Below are 21,430 nucleotides of genomic sequence, written 5' to 3' on the forward strand. Positions count from 1 at the left end.
ACCTGGTGAGGTTTCAGCAAAATTAAAATGAAACGAATAAATCAGCATTTCTTGCGATTGAATCCAATTCAGCTTCAGCCATATGAGAAAGGCCATTGAGCAACAACATTGCCTTTATTTCACTCACCATGGCTGCTTCTTCACGTGAAAGAGAAAGTGACTTAAGAAATTATGAGTCAAATGTAGGTGTAAATATGACGGAAAATTCTTGTCCTGTTTCATCCTGACTATAAGATCTAGCACTCAGTTCTGACTCAGAATGTATTAATGACAGCTATTCATTCTGACCAGCTTGGCTATTTATTGGAATTTGCTGTTATGATAATTCTAGTGAAAGCAGTAACACAATGGTGTGGATTTGATTTCGCTCTGGAACTTTCTCATCCATGACTTTCACTACAAGTAACCTGATGAGGTCACATGTCACCCCACTACAAAATGTGCAGAGGAGACTGTGAGATTACGGTGCTGGTTTATTACACCGCTGTGCTCCACATTCACGGGTTCGAGTCACACTCTGGTTGCTAACTTTACGCACCGCTCTAGCAGTTTTCCTTTGCACCTCACCCTCTGGTATACACTGGATCGAGAATCTTGTTGTTGCCCTTCACTGCACGGCCGATTCACAAATAATCGACACCACATTAAAGTCGTAATGAAGAGTGAGAGCAGTCATTCTATTCAATTGTAGATGAAATTGGTATAATGAGAAGGAACGCATTTTTCTTTCTGCCCAACATTCCATCTTGTCTTTCTATGAATTTACATCGTAACAAAGAGAAAAAAATAAGAAGAGATCGAGCGCACAAATGAATCCAGTGAGGTTGTTCATGAGTAATTTAACCTAACACTTCACACAAAGATCTGATCAGTATTTCAAACAGTCACTCGGAATTGGAACCACAGAAAATTTCTCCAATGAAACAAACATTTCATTCTTTCACCAATTTCTGCTGTGTGTCAATCATACAACGATCCATCGTCCAGCGTGATCACTGACTTGCCAACTGTATAAGATCTAGCACCTTCCTTCAGCAATCACAGCTTCTGTGCACAGCCACCTGTGCTGGGACCCTGTGTCATTTGTTGCCCCCAGGTCACAGCACATTTCTTTTTCCTGTGTTTATGAGCTTTGTTCCTGATCTGTCTGATCTGTTTAATAAACCTTTCCTGTCACTTCATCCCATCCCCTCACAATTCTGAACCTATGAATAAAATAAAGCCTGAGACGAAATGTTAAACCAAGTGGAAATATGCTATTCAGCCCAAGGAGTCTGCTCAACCATTCATGATTGATCTGATTTGGAGATGCCGGTGTTGGACTAAGTTAAATTCACACAACACCAGGTTATAGTCCAACAGGTTTACTTGGAAGCACTAGCTTTCTGAGCGATGCTTCTTCATCAGGTGATAGTCACCTGACTATCACCTGATGAAGGAGCGTCTCTCCGAAAGCTAATGTGCTTTCAATTAAACCTATTGGACTATAACCTAGTGTTGTGTGATTTTTAACATATTGATCTGATAATCTTGAATTTCGTTCTGCTCAAAAGGATGCCTTTTGGGTTTGTCCCTTGGTGGAGGAAAGTAGGAATTTGTTCGCCTTTGAATGGGAAGATCCCGAGACAGGATGGAAACAGAAATACCGGTGGGCCGTGCTCCCCAGGGGTTTACGGAATCCCCGGATTTATTTGGACAGATGTTAGAACAAATATTGGAGAAATTTAGCAGCCACAAGGGGACTACCCTGTTGCAATATGTAGACGACATTTTAGTAATAGGAAAAAGAAGAGAAAGAGTAGTAGAAGCAACTAACAAATTATTGAATTTCCTGGGTCAGCAAGGACTGAGGGTATCTAAAAACAAACTACAATCTGTGGATCAAGAAGTGAAATACTTGGGACATTTAGTTAGGGAGGGAAAGCGAAAGATAAGGCCGGAACAGTAGAGGGAATAGTGGGGATTCCGCTGCCCAGGAGCAAACGGGGATTACGTAATTTTTTGGGTTTAACGGGATATTGCAGATTGTGGATTGATTCTTATGCTCAAAAGACGAATAAATTATATCTCAAACTATTACAGAAGGAACCAAAGTGTCTGAGTTTGGAAGAAAAGGAAAAGCTATCTAAGAATTCAAAAGAGTTCTCGTCCATGCCCCATGTTAGCCTTACCTTCTCCAGATAAACCTTTCCACCTCTTTGCTACCATAGATAAGGGAGCGGCTTTGGGAGTATTAAGCCAGAGGTGGAGATGAATGAGACAGCCAGTAGCATATCTTTCGAAGCTATTGGATCCAGTATCCCGGGGGTGGCCTGAGTGTGTGCAGGCCGTGGCTGCCTCTGCACTGTTGGTGGAGGAAAGCAGAAAGCTTACATTTGGGGGAGCCCTAAGAGTAAGTGAGAACGATCCTAAACCAAAAAGCTGGGCGATGGTGGACTGACTCGCGGATTCTGAAAAATGAGGCAATATTAATAGAAAAGGATGATCTAGTGTTGGTCACTGACAATTGTTTAAATCCAGCTGCCTTTCTTTGGAAAGGGGAAGGAGAATATCCTCAGAATCCAGGGCACGACTGCCTTGACATTATAGAATACCAAACTAAGGCCCGCATGAACCTGAGAGATGTTCCGCTTCATGCAGGAGCCCCACATTTTATAAACGGATGATCCTGGGTGACTGAAGAGAAAAGACTTCATGGGTATGCAGTCGTCGATGGGACGGAATGTAGTGTGGTAGAGGCAGGAAGGTTGTCAAATGGGTGGTCAGCACAGACCTGCGAACTCTATGCATTGGAAAGAGCCTTAGGGCATTAGAAAATAAAGAGAGAACAGTATACACTGACTCTAAATATGCATTTGGTGTTGGCACGTTCGGAAAGATATGGCAGGAATTGAGGACTGATCAATAGCCGGGGGAAGGAATTGGCATATGAGGAGTTGATTAAACGGGTCTTGGAGTCCCTATTACTCCCCCGAGAAATAACGGTAGTGCATGTAAATGGTCATCAGAATAGAAATGAACCAGAAGTTAGGGGGAATAGGTTAGCTGATGAAGTGGCTAAGGAAGCAGCCCTGAGCCCATAAGAAGTGGTGATCCATTTCCTAATACCTCCTGTCCCAGGTCCTCGGGAAGCTCCTACATTTACTGAAAGAGAGGAAAAAGAATTGCAAGATTTAGGGGCTGTAAAAACAGCTGACGGGCATTGGAGGTTACCTGATGGAAGGTAAACGTTAAACAAAATGATGATGCGAGAAATTATGGCTGTCCCACATCATGGCAGCCATTGGGGAGTACAAGCCATGTGTGATTTAGTTCTTAGAGAATATGGATGTAAAGGAATATATACGATTGCTAAACATATATGTGAGGGATGTATAATATGCAGAAAGGTAAATAAGAAAGTCCTGAGAAAACAGACCCCAGGAGGAAGAGACCCAGACTGAGACCCTTCCAGAGTATACAAGTAGATGATACTGAAATACCCAGAGTAGGAAGACTAAAATATATGCTGGTCGGAGTAGATCATCTATCTGGTTGGGTTGAGGTATACCCCCGAGCTACTGCCACTGCGACTGGGGTGTCTAAAACAATATTGGAGCACATAATTCCCCGATATGGGCTAGGGAACAATATAGATTCCGACCAAGGAACTCATTTTACCTCTAAAGTGTTACGGGGGTAACGAAAGGGTTGGGAATTTCCTGGGAGTTCCATACTCCATGGCACCCGCCATCATCAGGAAAGGTTGAGAGAATGAACCACACACTCAAATGACAGCTCTCTAAATTGATAATAGAAACCACACTCCCTTGGACCAAATGTTTACCTATAGCTCTCTTGCGAGTACAAACAGCCCCAAGGAAAGATTTGGGACTATCACCCTATGAAATCTTATTTGGATTACCTTATCTTCGAAGGAAGGGAGAATAGCCAATTCCCGAACCTAAAGATTTTTTCTTAAAGAACTATATACTGGGCTTGTCCTCCTCTTTGTCTTTCCTCAGGGAACAGGGTTTATTGGCACAGACTCCACCCCTTGAATTCACCGTTCATCCCATCCGGCCGGGAGATTTGGTCTTAGTAAAATCATGGACAGAGACTAAATTGCAGCCAGACTGCGAAGGGACGTATCATGCTCTTTTGACTACCGAAACGGCAATAAGGACGGTGGCGAAAGGCTGGACTCACTACACTCGGATCAAAGGGCCAGTGGACCCTCCAGTTGAGGAAGAAATCTGGACAGCCGAATCAACGCAAGATCCGCTGAAACTCAGACTAAAGCGAATTTGAGAAACTGATTATACAGTGGTGACGCGAGCGCGGGATTATTTCTGTAAGATTGTATATTAAGTCTTTTGGTGCTTCAGCACTTTCTTTAGACTGCTGGGGATGCTTAGAGTTATGATGCTAGCTCTATTACTATTGGCTTTTTGTCAAATATCATTTTCATTCGTGTTATTTATGGTCCCTGAGTCTGATAATCCACAAGTAATAGACCTGATTCATGTAGTTTAGTAAATTGTGGGGATGGAAATAATCAGAGACAGTGCAGCTCAGAGATACATCTTAAATCATATGGGGATGGCCTTGGGGATGGTACTTGGTATAATGGTCTCGTCACAGTACACCGGGCCACCTTCCGACCAGCTCTGGATTGTCCCGATATAGAGTGTAACCCAATATACTTAACGATCAAAAAAACCACATGACACGAAGCAATTCTTGGCAGGGGGTGTGCGTGGTAAAATTAAATGAAACATTTGGGATAGAAATGAAAACAAGCTGGAATGATTTCTCAGGCTGTTGTTTCTGAAGAGCGGAGAGCAGGGAAAATGGGCGGAACTACTGGATAATAAGATACAACCTTTCACCCCTCCTGATGACCTTAAAGTAGTAAAAATTGCAGAGGTAAAGGTCTTGAAACAGACTATCGAAAGAGAAACTGTGTACACGGATGCAAATGCCTGGGTTGAATGGATAAAGTATACTGTAAAAAGTCTGAACAAGAGCATCTCTTATGATAGTTTACTTATTACGTGCGTTTAGCACGTTCGCGTGTGGTTTGTCGTGATCGTATAGTGGTTAGTATTCTGCGTTGTGGCCGCAGCAACTTCGGTTCGAATCCGAGTCACGGTAGTAATTCCTCTATGTGTCCCCGGCTTTTGTGAAACACAAAGGGATCAGTTGTTTTAAAGTTTTGGTTTTCTCCAAGGTGATTTTTTTTTCCTTCAAGCTCTGCTCGCTCACATCTCTGTGTTTCATATGTCAGAATTCAAATCCACCCGTTTTCAGAGATTTCTTCCCTCCTAAGATCACTGACCGAACTTTCCATCCCATACCCCCCTTTCATTAATTTGGAGATGCCGGTGTTGGACGATGGAGTACAAAGTTAAAAATGACACAACACCAGGTTATGGTCTTACAGGTTTTATTGAAGCACTAGCTTTCTGAGCGCTGCTCTTTCCTCATGTGTTTGTGGAATCATTTCCTATTTCACGAAGGCATTGCAGAATCTAATACAGACTCTCACATTGATACCGATTAGTCTGTGTGGCTGTGGTCACTGTTGCTGTCAGCGACGCCCTCATACTGTAACAGAATAGAAAAAAAAAGTTCATTCGGCCCTAGCCAGATTACTGTGTGTAGTTCTGCAATTCAGAGTACTGCATGGATGTGATCGCACTGGGAACGTTGCAGGAGAGATTCACTGGGATATTGTCTGGGCTGAAGAGTTTCAGTTGTGAGGAGAGATTGGACAGACTGGGGTTGTTTGTCGCCGAGCAGAGGAGATTGGAGAAGACATGACTGAGATGGACAAAATATTGAGGGATATGGATAGGATAGACTGAAAGAAGCTTTTCTTATTGATGGAGAGATCGAACACTGGGGCCAAGAGATTTCGGGAAAATGCAGAAAAGTTCGAGTAGATTTGCGGAAAGGATCAGAGAGGCGGAAATCATTCTAACCTTAAAAAAAATTGAGATGTTAAATTGTGATGCCAAAACATGTAAGATTATGGGCTAAACGATGGATTACGTGATTCAGGTCGTTAAGCAGTTGTGTTTGACAAGTGCGGCCACAACAGGCTGAAGGGCCTCCTTCGATGTTGTCCTCCTCCACAGTATCGTGGTTAGTGTCCCCGCCTGTCACAGGGCTCAATTCTCCGCTGGGAGCATCGTAAAGGTTTTAAACCTGTCGCTCTGTTCCCCAGTGAAGGTTATTAATGCCTGGCCTTCCATTCTCGATGGGACATGTCACAGGAAGGACAGTGCTGTCTGAATCAGCGTGGGGAAGGTCTGCAGCTCCTGGGGAGAGAGATTGTCAGTGACAGTGCAAACACGTAATTTCAGCCAACTGCACATTGTGTTTGTGTTGCAATGAAAACCATTATATAGAGTTGTTCCTGACGGATATGGTTATTTAAAGCAGGAATCTGAGGAAGAAAAGAGCAAACCCATTCAGACATGAGTGCAGAAACATTTCTAGCAGAGCTACTGAGGTTGTACAGCGCAGAACCGCGTTTGCATGCATTGAATTCAGGTTGATGGGCGCAGCTTGCTTTCACTCGGCTGAGTTACCATTGTATAAATGATACAGATAGTGTTCAATGAGATGGTACATTTATTCAGTGGTTCGAACAGCTGTTAAGTCTGTAGGTTAGGTGGGTTGGCCTGTTAAGTTGCGCTGATGTGTCCAGGGAGTGAATTCAGTAATTTAAGTGAATTAGCCATGGGGAACGCAGTGATAAGGTCAGCAGTCACACGATGCCAGGTTTTATTCCAGCAGGTTTATTTGAAATCACAAGCCAGAGGCCTGGAGGGATTGAGAAGGGAGCTAGGTCTGGTTGAGATGCTGTTCAGAGTCTCCCTACAGACCTGATTGTCTGAACTGCACTTTCTGCCTTGTAGAGAATCTGTGATTCTATCAGAGAGGACACTGCCAGCGTTTACTGGGTCGCTAAGACATTAGAGACGATGCTGACGGCGTTTAGTGGGGATGGAGTTTTATTTATTTGTGTTTTGGAAAATTTGACACTGAATCAAGGAAAACCGAATGGAAGTTTTCCACAGTATTTGAGGTTTGGCGAGATTAAAATGTGTTAAATTCTCTCTTTCAAGTTCATATATTTCTGAACGTCAGGCTTTCAAAACCATGGATGTCGGACAAATAAATGATGGGAGAAGAATTTCTGTCACTCAGTAAATCCGTTTCCAAAATATTTGGAAAAGTACATTTAAAGACCCACAAGCAGTGAGTTTCACCATGAGACAGACAGCCTGTGGCCAGGTAAAAGTGTAAAAGTGGGGTGTGGGGGGGTAGAAGGTGCGAGGAAAAAATATCTAATTTGGACGACTTCAGATGCAAAGAAATATCGGAAACGTCTGCAGCTGAGTAAGATTCAGCAAAAAAAAAAATTCAGAGTCTTCAAAGATTTCTATTAATTTTCCACATGAAGCATTATAAATGGAACTGAGCAGATTTTGTCTATTGTCAAGGAAAGCTATTCCATAATGAATAGGAGGTGACCCGTCTCTTAGACATCGATTTCCTGCTTTCATCCCATGGCTTAAAGGTGGGAGGACAATCGCCAGGATGTTGGGTTCATTTGACACCCACTGAAATCTGCCAAAGTAACTGAGCATCAAAACGGGCATCTTGTTTTGTAGTTTAACCTTCTGTTTTTCTCATCAGTATTTTCTTTAAGCTGAAATAAATTCGGAGCAAAATTGAACGCAACATTTAACGTTCCAATCACATAAATCCAATTCACTTCCGATCATTGGAATGAACAGAGTGAAGTTGCAGCAAAATTAATAAAATGAAACGAACAACACAGCATTTCCGGGAAATTTACCCAGTTCAGGTTCAGCCATATGAGAAAGACCATCGAGCTAAAACATCACCTTCACTTCTGTCTCCGTATATACTTCTTCACGTGAGAGAGAAACTGTCTGAAGAAATTATGCGTCAAGACTAAATGTGAATGTGAATGTGACGGGAATTTCATGTTTTCTGGGTCATTCTGAGACAGTTCTGACTCTGAATAAATCAAGGACAAGGTATTCCTTCCAAGGACGAGGTGAATCACTTTGATTTTGCTGGTATTATTATTCTGCTGAAAGCAGAAACATAATGGTGTGGATTCGATTCCGCTCAGTGAATTTCTTATCCCCTCGGTGCACCATATGCGATCTTGACGGGGTCACATGTGAGCCCCTTTGCAATGGGCTGAAGTCTCCCAGGGGTTCAGGCGACGGGTTGCTCTTCCATTGTGCTTGTGTGGATTTGAATCCTTCTCTGGATGTTACTTCTATGAAACGCAGCTGTGAGGTTTCCTTTTGTGCCTCGCATCTTTAGGATACATTGGATGGAGTATCTTCCTCTTGCCCTTCATTGCACCGGAGATTTGTGATAAATCGATACCTCATCAAAGTCGAAGTAGAGCAATTTGGTTCTGTTGAAAGTTACATTGGGATAATGAAAAGGAGGGCAACCGTTTCTATTCTCCTTTCATTCCATCTTGACTTTCTGTGAATTTACATCGAATGGAAGAGGAACAAATAAGGAGAGATCGGGTGCAATAGTTTATCCAGTGGGATTGTAAATTTTAATGTAATACTCCACACAAAGTTCTGTTCAGTATTTTAAATAGTCAATTGAATTGGGACCGCAGGAAACTTTTCCAATGAAACGAATTTTTCATTCTTTCACAACCTTTTGCTGTGCGAATCATACCGCGATCCATCATCCAGCGTGATCACCAAATTGGCAATCATATTAGAGCTACCAATTTGCTTTAGCAATCACAACATCTGCACATACCCATCTGCGGTGTGCCATGTGCCATTTGTTGTATCCAGGCCACAGAACATTTCTTGTTCATGAACTTATGATCTTAGTTCCTGATCGGTCTGTTCAGTTTGAGAAACCTTTTCTATCACTTCATCCCATCCCCCCAGATTTCTCAAGGCATCAATAAAATAAGGCGTTAGACCAAATGACGTAGGACTGGAAGTCGACCATTCAGCCCATTGAGTCTGCTCCACCATTCAACGAACTCATGGCTGATCTGATAATCCTCAACTCCATTCTCCAGCATTGCCAAGACAAAGCTTCATCATCTTTCTGGTTAAATATCTGTCTGGCACAGTTTGAAAATACACAACAACTCAGCCTCAACAACAATTTCGGCAAGGAGTTCCACCGATTCATTGGATCCTGAGCAAAGAAATTACTCCTCATTTCTGGTTAATTAGACAATATCTAATTCTGAGTTCATGTCCTCTGGTGCTCTCCTCATACCAGAGGGTGAATCACCTGCCCGTATCTACCCTGTCAAGATCCCATGAATATTGAACGTTTATAAATGTTACTATGTGATTATCGAGGTCCCCTCCCTCTCCTTTGTTTCAAGGAGAATAATCCCAGCCTAACCAATCATTCCACGAAGCTCCATTTTCTCCAGTGTTGACAACATGTTCATTAATCTCTGCTGTCCCCTGTAGCGTCCTTCCATGTTATTAAGGCAGGTGGGGACATTTATGCGAAGAAACGGTTGAAATTTCAAGCACAGACAGCAATTGGATCTTGAAATCAGACAGTGACTGGAATCAGATTGGTCCACACAAGGACAAAATAGAGTAATGATCACTCTGACAAATGAGAATTTAATCATATCTCATTGACATTCAATAACTTTACTGTAAACAAATTACCCCGTGTAATCGTCCACAGAGCTATTATTTCGGGGAAAAAAGCTTATAGAAACTGGCTACATAAACACTTTGACAACAATAACATGTTCTTGAGGGATTTTTTGATTATAAACTCAACTCATTGTTCTGTGAATCCTACATCGTTTGCAAGGCACAAATAAGACGTGGGAAATCACTCTCTCCATTTGCCTAGATGGGTGTAACTTCAATAACACTTAAGGAACTGGACACCGTCCACGACAATGCAGTCACTTGAGTGTACCCACTTCAACACCTGCAATATTCATTCCCTTAACTGCGAAGGCACAATTCCAGCAGAGTTCACCAACTATAAGATGCACTGGAGTAAGTCATTCGGGCATTTTTGACAACCTTCAAAGCTCAACAGCTGTACTGACTATAAGGACAAGTTTGGAAGATGCAACGAAACGCCACCATTCTCAAGTTCCCCTCCAAGGCCCATAGCACCCTGACTTGGAAAGGAATCAGTGAGAAACTCATTGGTGAAACGGCCTTGATGGGCAAAGTTGCATACTTCAGCCTTCCATCTTTTATCTCACAATTTTAAGAAAAATGTTGATTTATGCGTGACCAGACTTATGCTCAGTCCTTTAGCTGTTTCCTAAACTGGTGGTTGCTAAAGTTCTGCTATCATCCACAGCCTGTGGTCAACAATAGAAAATACCTGAAAATCCTCTCAATCAACTGACTCACCTCAAGATTAGAGTGGTGTTGGAGAAGCACAGCAGGTCCGGAAGCATTTAAGGAGCAGAAAAAATGGACGTTTCAGTCAAAAGCCCTCCAACAGTAGTGAGACAGGGATCACATGGGATGGAGAGATAAATGGGAAGGGGGTGGGGCTGGGGAGAAGGTTGCTGAGAGTGCTGTATGTGTATGCAGGCGAGGGGTGAACATGATATGTCAGAGAAGTAGGTGGAGTGGATAGGTGGGAAAGAAGATGCACAGGTGGTGCAATCAGGCGGACGGTATTGAGCTGGAAGGTGGGAACTGGGGTAAGGTAGGGGAGGGGAAATGAGGCAACGGGTGAAGTCCAAATTGATGCCATGGGGTTGAAGGGTCCCGACGCAAATGATGAGGCTTTCTTCCTCCAGGCATCGGGTCGTGAGGCAGTGGCAATACAGGAGGCCCAGAAAATTCATGTCCTCGGGAGAGTGGGAGGAGGAGTTGAAATGTTTGGCCATGGGGCACTGGTGTTTATTCTTGCGAGTATCCTGGAGATATTCTCTGAAGTGTTGTGTGAGAACACATCTCCTCTCTCCAACTTAGAGGAGACCGCATCAGGCGGAATGTATACATGAAATGGCATGTGTGGAAGTGCAGGAGAAACTTTGATGGATGTGGAAGCCTCCATTAGAGCCTTGGACAGAGGTGAGGAGGTCGATGTGGGTGCAGGTTTTGCAATTCCTGCAGTGATAGGGAATTTTATGTTTCCTTCCCCACCCCTATCCACTTTGACAAAGACCCTTTCCTCCATGACTACCTAGTCAAGTCCAGGCCCTCCAATGACCCACCCTCCCCTCACGGCACGTTCCCCTGCCACCACAGGAATTGCAAAACCTGCACCCACATCTTCCCTTTCACATCCTTCCAAGGCTCCAATGAGCCTTCCACATCCATCAATTGTCCGTGTGCACTTCCACACATGTCATTTATTCCATCTGTTGCTCGCGATGCGGTCTCCTCTACATTGGGGCCAACAGATACATTCTCGGAGAGCGTTTCAGAGAACATTTCCAGGGAACCCGCAACATTCAACTCCAACGCCCCAATACCAAAAACATCAATTACGACGTCCCCCGACTCTCCCAAGGACATGCAGTTCCTGGGTCTCCTCCACCGCCATTCCCTCACCACCAGACGCCAGATCTTCCACCTCGAGACCCTCAAACCCAGGGCATCAACGTGGTCTTCACCAGTTTCCTCATCTCCCCACGGCCACCTTATCTGAGTTCCAAGTTTCGACTGACCTGACCCACTTGTCTATCTTCTTTTCCACCTATCCGCTCCACCCTCTTCTGCGACCTATCACCTTTAACCCCATTTCTATTCACATCTTGCACTCTCAGCTAATTTCTTCACAGACCCAGTCCTCCCGTTTATCTCTCAACCCTCGAGGCTCCCAGCTTTATTCCTGATGAAGGGCGTTTGCCTGAAACATTATTTTTATTCTGCAAATCGGATGCTGCCTGACCTGCTGTGCTTCTTCAGCACCACTCTAATCTTGATTCTGATTTCCAGCACCTGCAGTACCCACTTCCGTCCATCTGATTCCCCTGTCCATTGATCTTGAATAGGCCGTTTTCTAAAGTTCCAGCATCATTTCCCTGCTCTTATATTCCCACCTGCGGTCAAGAACAGAAAGTATCTCCAACCTATCGAGACCACTTGATCCCTTGTCCAATCACCTTCAAACATTCGTGAATGTCTACTCCAATTTCTCTTTAATTACTTTAAACCACTCAGCATTCACACTTTTCTCATTGTGCGTCCTCAAATTCATTATCACCCACTTCACTGGATTGAATTCCTTTCAGCACATTTTCTTGCCAATTGTTTCAAATCTCCCTGCAGTCTATGCCTTTCTTCCTCATGGTTAACGACATGACTAATTGTTACCTGATTTGCAAGCAGCTAAATGATGGCCACGACAAATAATTAAAAATCGTTGACCTATATGAGAAAACAATAGAACTCATCGAAGCCATATTTCATAAGCTTGCAGAGGACACCAGAAGAGGAGACTGTGAAGAAGGTGATCTAAGATTCCAGAAGGATCTTAATCCATTGCGTCCTTGGGCTGAAAAATGTCACATGAAGTTCAATCTGGATAAATGGAAGGCATTGCATTTCGCTACATCAACTCAGAGTAGGGCTTATACAATTAATGATCGGGCGTTTCATCGTGTTGTGGAACACGGAGGCCAGGAATGCAAGTACATAATTAATTTTAGTTTACTTCAGATATAGACAGAATGGTTAAAAAAATGTCATCCTGCCTTCGTTGCTCAGTCCTTTGAGCGTAGGAGTTGGTCCGTTATGTTGAAGTTGAATAGGACATTGGGTGATGCGTTTTCGGGAATACTGTGTCCAGTTCCTATCGCCCAGTAATAGAAAGGAAATTATTCAGCTGGAGTAGGTTGAGAACAGGTATACCAGCGTATGGCTACAGGGGAAGGTTTGTGTTATAACGAAAGGCTCGATAGGCTGACAATATTTTCACTCGAGCACTGAAGTTTGAAAGGCGACCTGAAAGAAATTTATAAATTATTGAGAGTTCGGCTCGAGTTAACTGTAACTGTCTTTTCTCCAAGGAGGGGGGACTTCAAGACGAGAGGGTAAATGTTCAAAGTGAAAAGAGGGATTTAAAATAAGACATGAGAGGCTTTTTTTTTAACAGAGGATGGTTTATGTGTGCAATGAAATGAAGTGATGAATGAAAGTACATTTACACAATTTACAGGATATTTGGATCGACAAATGAATTGGAAAGTTTCAGTGGGATTAACAAAAGCTATTCACTCATGCCAAGTACACTATTTATTGCACATAGGGAAGTTCAGAATCAACCACAATATTATGGATCTGGAGTCACACACCAGCCAGACACCAGATAGGTATGGCAGTTTCCTTCCCTATCAGGTATTAGTGAATCAGATCGACTGATTCAACATCATCATTAGACTCTAGGTATTTATTTAAATAAAATTACCAGCATCTGCCATGCCAGGGTGTGAACCCATGTCCTCAGAATTATATCTGGACATTCATATTAACAATGCAGTAATAATATCACAAGGGCATTACTAACCCTCAGCAATTACAGGAGCCGTCAGATGCGACTCGTTTAGTTTGGCATTATGTTCAGTATGAGCTGATAGGAGCGAAAGGCCTGATTTCATGCTGCATGAGTCTATGACTTTGACACGATGAAACTGGCAGTTGGTCGGGATTAACAGCAGCGTTGACAGTTTAGTTGACCTCCTTCTGGGATATGTAATCTTGCTGGTTACTCTGGAGGTTCTTCTGCTCATTGAGCCCTTCCAATACATGGGACTGTTGAACTGTCTGTCCCCAGTTTGACTGAATCGATGAGTTTCCACTTCAGCAGGTAATTGAATCACGCATTGCGCTGGTTTCTCTGTGATATCGGTTGAACGATTGGTTGAAATCATGTCCACGCAGACGTAGGTCCCATTGTCCATGTTGTGAATGTGTTTTTATTCTGCTTGATATATCCACAGGGTGTGGATGTCACTGGTCAGGACAGCATTTGTTGTTCATCCTGATTCGCTGCTGCCTCGCTGCTCGAGAGACATGGATTCGATCCCAGTCTCGTGTGACTGTGTGCAGTTTGCACATTCTCTCTTTGCTTGTGTGAGTTTCCTCCCACAGTCTGAAGGTGTGAAGGTTACTGGGGTCAGCCATGGGAAATGAAGGGGAACGGAATAGTTATGGAGTGTGGGACTGCTAGGATGTTCTTCAGAGAGATGGTGTCGACTGGAAGGGCCGAATGGCCTGCTTTCCCACACGGTCGTCATTCTCGGATTTCGGGTCAGCTATTTCGTTCAGGTCCTGGAGACACAAGTAGGCAGGATTGGGTAAAGATGGTAGCATCCCCTGGATAAGTGACATGCATGAATGGGATTGCAGGAAATTAAAGGCATGCTCTCTGTTCCTAAGGTCAGGCTTCCATTCCAGGTTTTATTCATCGAACTTTAACATTACCACTTCCGTGAGTGAGTCCCCAAGGATGACTAATTTATTATATCACCACAACACCACTTTCTCCAGGTTGCAGTATTTATTGGGAACAAGAAGCTGATTCTGAGCTGATGCGAGCAAAAACAGGTGCCAATGTCAAAACCACTGATCCAAACAGGAAAATGAAATTTCGTACCTCGTCACCCCAAAGTTAAAGTCACCACATGCTTTGGATGCGCCAATCGGCTTTCTCAGCAACATGTACTGTTTATGTCATAATATTATAAATGGGGGCAAGTATTCCCTTCCGCCCCGGTTTTGAGCAGGACCAACCGCGGAAATACATGCGCCTCTCTCCTGTCATTCCATCCCATTTTCCAATTGGATCTTTGTGACTGCTTCACACAGTTTCTCTGATTCCGGATCTGGAACTGGGATTATATGTGATTGCATGCAGCAGCTGGTCCTGCCTTGTGTGGGCAAAGTGATGAAGTAGCCGATGTTCAAATATAATGCAATTGAAGCATACGTTTCAACAATATTCTGCACTCTCCCAAAAGTTTGGAGAGTTTCATTAATCCCATTCTCCTGTACTCTCATTCATGGAACCTCCACAGTCTCTGGGGATGCGAAAGTTAAAGATTCGGTTCATTTTGCGTTCCTATATGCCTGTCGCTAAGTCCTGATATTGTACATTCTTCCTGATATTTCCACTGCTACCATACTGCTTGCAATTTGCAAGCGTGGTCTGTGGAATGCTGCAACCTTCCACTGCACCATACGTTTAGTAGTTCGCATTCTGCGTTGTGATTGCAGCGACCTCGCCTCTAATCCACTCCATAGCGGTCAGTTCTCTCAAAGCTTTACGTTTGGTGAAACATGGTCTGAAATTAATCGTTTTTTAGAAGATAATATTCTCCGAGGTGATGATTTCTTTTCCATCGAATTTTGTTGTTCTGCGTTTCAAATACCAGGATTTAAACCCAAAAGTTCTCGAAGATGTCTCTCCCTCGCACTCTCCCGAGCTCTCTTTTACGTCCCTCATCCCATTTCACTGAGGCATTGCACAATCTAACATACATTTTCACGTTGATACCGTCCAGTCTGTGCCTATGCACTCACTGTTGCCCCAATCTCTTCATTTGCACCTTCAAATCATTCGATCCGTTTGGATATCGTGGCTGTGAGATCAATTCTCTTTTAGCAACTTTTACTGACATGGACCAGAGATTATTGGAGCGTCAGGCTGAATAAAAGGGCATAGGGAATAATTGGGGGAAAGAGACTGTATTGGAAAAGATCCCCCAGGAGGGCTTTCTGCGATAGCCTAGTGGTATTATCGCTGGATTGTTAACACAGCAAAGCCAGGTAATGTTCTGTGGACACGGGTTGGATTCCCACCACACCACGACGATGATAGTATGTGAATTCAATAAATGCCTAGAATTAAGAATACGTTGTCTGAAAAACCCATCTGTTTCACTGACGTCCTTGAGGGATGAAAACTACTGTCCCGATCTGGTCTGGCGCCCACGTGACTCCAAACCGGAAGGCAATAAATGCTGCAGTTCCACCCCCGATGCTGTTACAGAATGGAAATATGTTAATTCGGCTCAGTGCTAGAATTGTCCAGGGATGAGATCGCACTGGGAAAGTTGTAGGAGAGATTCACTCGGATAGTGTCGAGGCTGAAGAGTTTCAGTCATGAAGGGAGACAGGACAAACTGGGGTTGTTTGTCACCGAGCAGAGGGGTTTGTGAGGGGTATAGATAAGGTAGACAGAAAGAAGCGTTTCCCATCGATGGAAAAAACGATCACAGGGGGCCAGAAATTTAATGAGAAAGGCAGAAAGGTTAAAGTAGATGTGGAGAAAAGCGGTTTAGGCGGGCGGATGTTCGAATTTGGAACACACAGTCTGGAAGGGTCAGAGTGGCAGCAACTCTTATAACCTGAAGGAATATGCAGATGAGAATATGTTCTGCCAAGACATCTTCGAGAAGGTAAGGCTATGGGCTAAACCATTCGTGTTGTTAAGCAGTTGCTTTTGACACATGCAACCCCAACGGCTGAAGTGTCTCCTTTGAAACTGTTGTCCTTGCTAGTATGGTGGTTCGTGTCGCCGTATATTATGCGGGAGTTAGTTGCTCAATTCCTGGCTGGGGCACTGTAAATGTTTTAAAACTGTCGCTCGGTTTCCAAGTGCGGGTTATTATTGCCTGCCCTTCCATTCTCCATGGGAAATGTCACAGGAAGGACAGTGCTATCTGAATCAGTGTGGGGAAGGTCTACAGCACCCGGCGAGACAGTGTCAATGAAAGTGCAAACAGGTGACTTCCGCAACCCGCACCTCGTGTCTGTACTGGAGTCTGAACCATTTAATAGAAAGAAGAAGGAAGCTGAGGAAGAAACAGGGTAAACCAATTCAGATGTGAGCGCAGAAACATTTTCCGCAGCATCATGAGGAAAACTGACAAATGGCTCCGAGAAAGAGTTTGTCTTTCAGAACTGTTAGTTCACAGAGATGTTTCTTGTTCCACTCAAGCCCTTCAGAAATTGAATAACAATTTAACTGAGACTTGAAATGTTAGAACACACCAGGCGATGAGTCACGTGCTGGAAACTGTGTTTAAAAGCCAGATGTTTGATAACTGATCATGATGCAATCGGCTGAAGTACCATTGGCCATGCTTTTAAAAACTCGATAGCTGTCATTTTTCAACTAAACAAAATAGGCAAAAACAAAGTCATCAAGAAAAGTTCCAAGCATTGCATATGTCGTCCCTGGTGCGAACGTGCTGAAATGCAGCTGTCTCACTGCTATTTCCCAATGTTGATTTCCAGAAAAGGAAAAAAAATTGTTGTTCCTTATGGAAATCTTAAATTGAACATGAGTTCCAGACATCACAAAACAGCAAAGGTAGCAGTCCTGTCAGAGTCAGTGAGAATTGCATATCGGAGATGAAATCAAATGGGAAGAAACGCTGAAATAAGTTGGACTGGGGTGTGCAAAGTTGAAAATCACACAACACCAGGTTATTGTCCAACAGGTTTAATTGGAAGTACTAGCTTTCAGACCACTGCTCATTCATCAGGTGATTGTGGCGTCCACAGTTGTAAGACACAGAATTTATAGCATATGTTTACAGTGTCATGTAACTGAAATTGTACATTGAAAAATACCTTGATTGTTTGCTAAGTCTCCAATCTGTCAGAATGACCATGTTAGCTTCACTTCTTTCATATATAAAGTGCAAAACCTTTTTATTTTAATGTTTAATTCTCAGGTGAAGTTTAACAACTGATGTCTGCGCCCCATCCCCTGTGCTGCTGTGTGTTCCATAATGTTTAGACTGATTCTAGTTTATAAAAATGAGTTACCAGAGACTTACATGGATTCATGAAGTTTTTGAGCAAAGTACAATGTAACTCTGCAAGTACAATTTCACCCCACAGACGTATATGTGTGTGTGTGTGTGTGTCTGTAGGAGGATCTCTGTTTGTAGCTAGGGCAATGGGATCACCTGTACTGTGACATGAACCCAATGATCATGGGTACAGAATTTAGCTATCAGTCTCTGTGGGGGCACTTTTAGCTGCTGCCTGTTCCGAAGACCTTGGAGGACTGTCACCCGAAGATCCGAGGTCGAATGTCCTGGATCACTGAAGTGCTCTCCAACTGGGAAGGGGCACACCTGTCTGTTGATTAATGCGTAGCGCCCATTCCGTTGTTGTAGCCTCCGTTCAGCTTCACCAATGTACCATGCCTTAAGGCATTCTTGCCTGCAGCGTGTTGTTTTTTTTAGATTAGCGTCAGTCTAAACATTATGGCATGGACGCAGCACACAGGGACTAACACCTTCAACATATTATCTATGCTGACACTAATTGGTAAAGTCCACCTGAGAATGTAACTGTTAAAAGAAAGTTTTTCGATTTATATAAGAAAGAAATGAACCTAACATAGTCATTCTAACAGATGGAAGACTTAACAAGCAATCAAGGTATTTTTCCAATGCATTATTTCAGTGACATTACACTGTAACCTTTCGCTATAAATTCTGTACCTTACCACTGTGTACTCCACAGCCACCTGATGAAGGAGCAGCTCTCCAAACGATATTGCTTCCATTAAACCTGTTTGACTATGACCTGGTGTTCTGCGATTTTTTACTTTGTATTAGAATGCGAATCTCACAATTAATATAGAGATGAAGAAGCATTTATTCTCTAAGACCGTTCTGCATTAGTGGACTTTCTTGTAGCAGAAAGCTGTTGAGGAAGTGTCATTAGGTGTAATGAGGCTGAGATCAGCAGATGTTCAAACAGCAAAGACATCAAGCGTTATGGGGAAAGGCAAGAAAGTGCAGTTTCAAGGTTATCAGATCAGATATGAAACCATTCAATAGCGGAGTAGACGTGATGGTCTGAATGGTGTCTATCTGTTCCTAAAATTGTTGGCCTTAATATGAAGCTGCAAAACCGACCTGAGTAAAACGTGCCAAATTTTAAAAAAGCATGGGACCCGGAGCACTGAACCGAGGTGAAATGTACAAAGGACCACACACAAAGGGCAGACAATATTGGGTCATTGATCCGTAGTGATCAGTATACGAAGGTAAACAGGAAAACCGATATTCAGTATCTACGTTGAACCTGGCTCCACTGGGCATGTAGTTGACTCTCACAAACCACTATTCCCCTTCCGTTTTCCTGACGCCCTCTCCGTTCTTGTTTTAAACTGATTGAACGTCAGGCAATTGCCGATGACATTGCTGATGTGGAACTATAGCATATAGAACATAGAACATTACAGCGCAGTACAGGCCCTTCGGCCCTCGATGTTGCACCGCCCTGTCACACTAATCAGAAGCCCATCCCATCTCCACCATTCCATGAACGTCCATATGCCTCTCTAATGACGACTTAAATGCACTTAATCTTGGCGAATCTACCACGGTTGCAGGCAAAGCATTCCTTGCCCGAACTACTCTCTGAGTAAAGAAACTACCTCTGACATCTGTCTTATACCCATCTCCCCTCACTTTAAAGTTGTGGTCCTCGTGCTTGCCGTCCCCATACTTGGAAAAAGACTCTCCCTGTCCACCCTATCTAAACCTCTGATTATCTTGTATGTCTCCATTAAGTCACCTCTCAGTGTTCTCTCCAACGGGGACAGCCGCAAGGCCCTCAGTCTTTCCTCGTAATGCATTCCTTCCATACCAGGCAACATGCTAGAAAGTCCCCTCTGCACCCTTTCCAAAGCGTCAATATTCTTCTTACAATGCGGTGACCAGAAATGTTCACAATACTTCAAATGTGGCCGTACCAGATCTTTGTACAGCTGCAGTATACCCTTCTGATTCCAGAACTCAATCCCTCTATTAATAAAGGCCAAAACACTGTTTTCCTTCTTAACAACCCTGTCAATCTGGTTGGCAACTTTCATGGATCTGTGTACATTGACACCGAGATCTCTGCTCATCTGCACTCCCAAGAATCTTACCATTCGCCCAGTATTTTGCATTCCGATTACTCCGTCCAATGTGTATCACCTCGCACTTGTCCACATTAAACTCCATTTGCCACCTCTCAGCCCAGCTCTGCATCCTATCTATGTCTCTTTGCAACCTACTACATCTTTGGTCACTATCCATAACTCCACCGACCATAGTGTCGTCCGCAAATTTACTAACCCACCGTTCTAAGCCCTCATCCAGGTCATATATAAAAATGACGAATAGCAGTGGAACCAACATCGACGTTTGCGGAAAGCCGCTAGTAACTGGACACCAAGATGAACATTGCATCAACTACAACACTCTGTTTTCTTTCAGCAAGCCAATTACTGATCCAACCTGCTGTGTCTCCCACAATCCCATTCCTCCACATTTTGTATAATAGCCTACTGTGGGAACCTTATCGAACACCTTGCTGAAATCCATATACAGCACATCAACCTGTTTACTCTCATCCACCTGTTTGGTCACTTTGTCAAAAAACTCATAAGATTCGTTAGGCACAACCTATCCCTTTACAAAACCGTGCTGACTGTCCCTGATGAGATTATTCTTTTCTAGATGATTATAAATCCTATCTCTTGTTACCTTTCCCAAAGCTTTACCAACAACTGAAGTGAGACTTACTGGTCTGTAATTACCAGGGTTGTCTCTACTACCCTTTTGAACAAGGGAACCATATTTGCAATCATCCAGTACTCAGGCACTATTCCTGTAGACAATGATGATTTCTAGATCAATGGCACAGGCTCGGCAATCCCCTTCCTTGCTTCCCACAGGATCCTAGGATAAATCCCATCTGGCCCAGAGGACTTTTCTATTTTCACACTCTGCAGTATTTCTAATTCTTCTTCTTTGTGAACCTCAATCTCTTCGAATCGAGATGCAAGTATCTCTGTATCTTCCACGCCAACATTTTCATTTTATATCGTGAACACTGTCGAAAAATATTTATTTAGTGTTTCCCATGTCTCCTCTGACTCCACACACAACTTCCCACTATTATTCTTGATTGGCCCTAATTTAACTCTCGTCATTCTTTTATTCCTGACATACCTATGGAAAGCCTTAGGGTTAACCCTGATCCTATCCACCAACAACTTCTAATGTCTCCTCCTGGCTCTCATGTCTCCTCCTGGCTCTTCTGAGCTCTCTTATTCGGTCATGCAAGGAAACGATTCTGTCTGCTGCACAACATCATTCAGCTTCGAAATATCTGGCAGTATTACATATTGATTACTGTAAACGTTAACCTTTAACAAGCCATGACAGTGAAATCAGTGAATCCTCATCACTATCCTACCAGGGAAGATTTCTGTTAACATCACCCTGGACATCATGAGATTCGCCATTCTATTCTCCCATCCTACTGTGCGTGATCCACTCTGCCCTTTTCCGGTCTTGTTGGTTGGTTTACAATACTGAGGCTATCCAATCATCTTTGCATTTCAGTTTCTAAAGGATGAGACCTTCTCT

The sequence above is a fragment of the Chiloscyllium punctatum genome, chromosome 18 (genome assembly GCF_047496795.1).
Source record: "Chiloscyllium punctatum isolate Juve2018m chromosome 18, sChiPun1.3, whole genome shotgun sequence".
Lineage (NCBI taxonomy): Eukaryota > Metazoa > Chordata > Chondrichthyes > Orectolobiformes > Hemiscylliidae > Chiloscyllium > Chiloscyllium punctatum.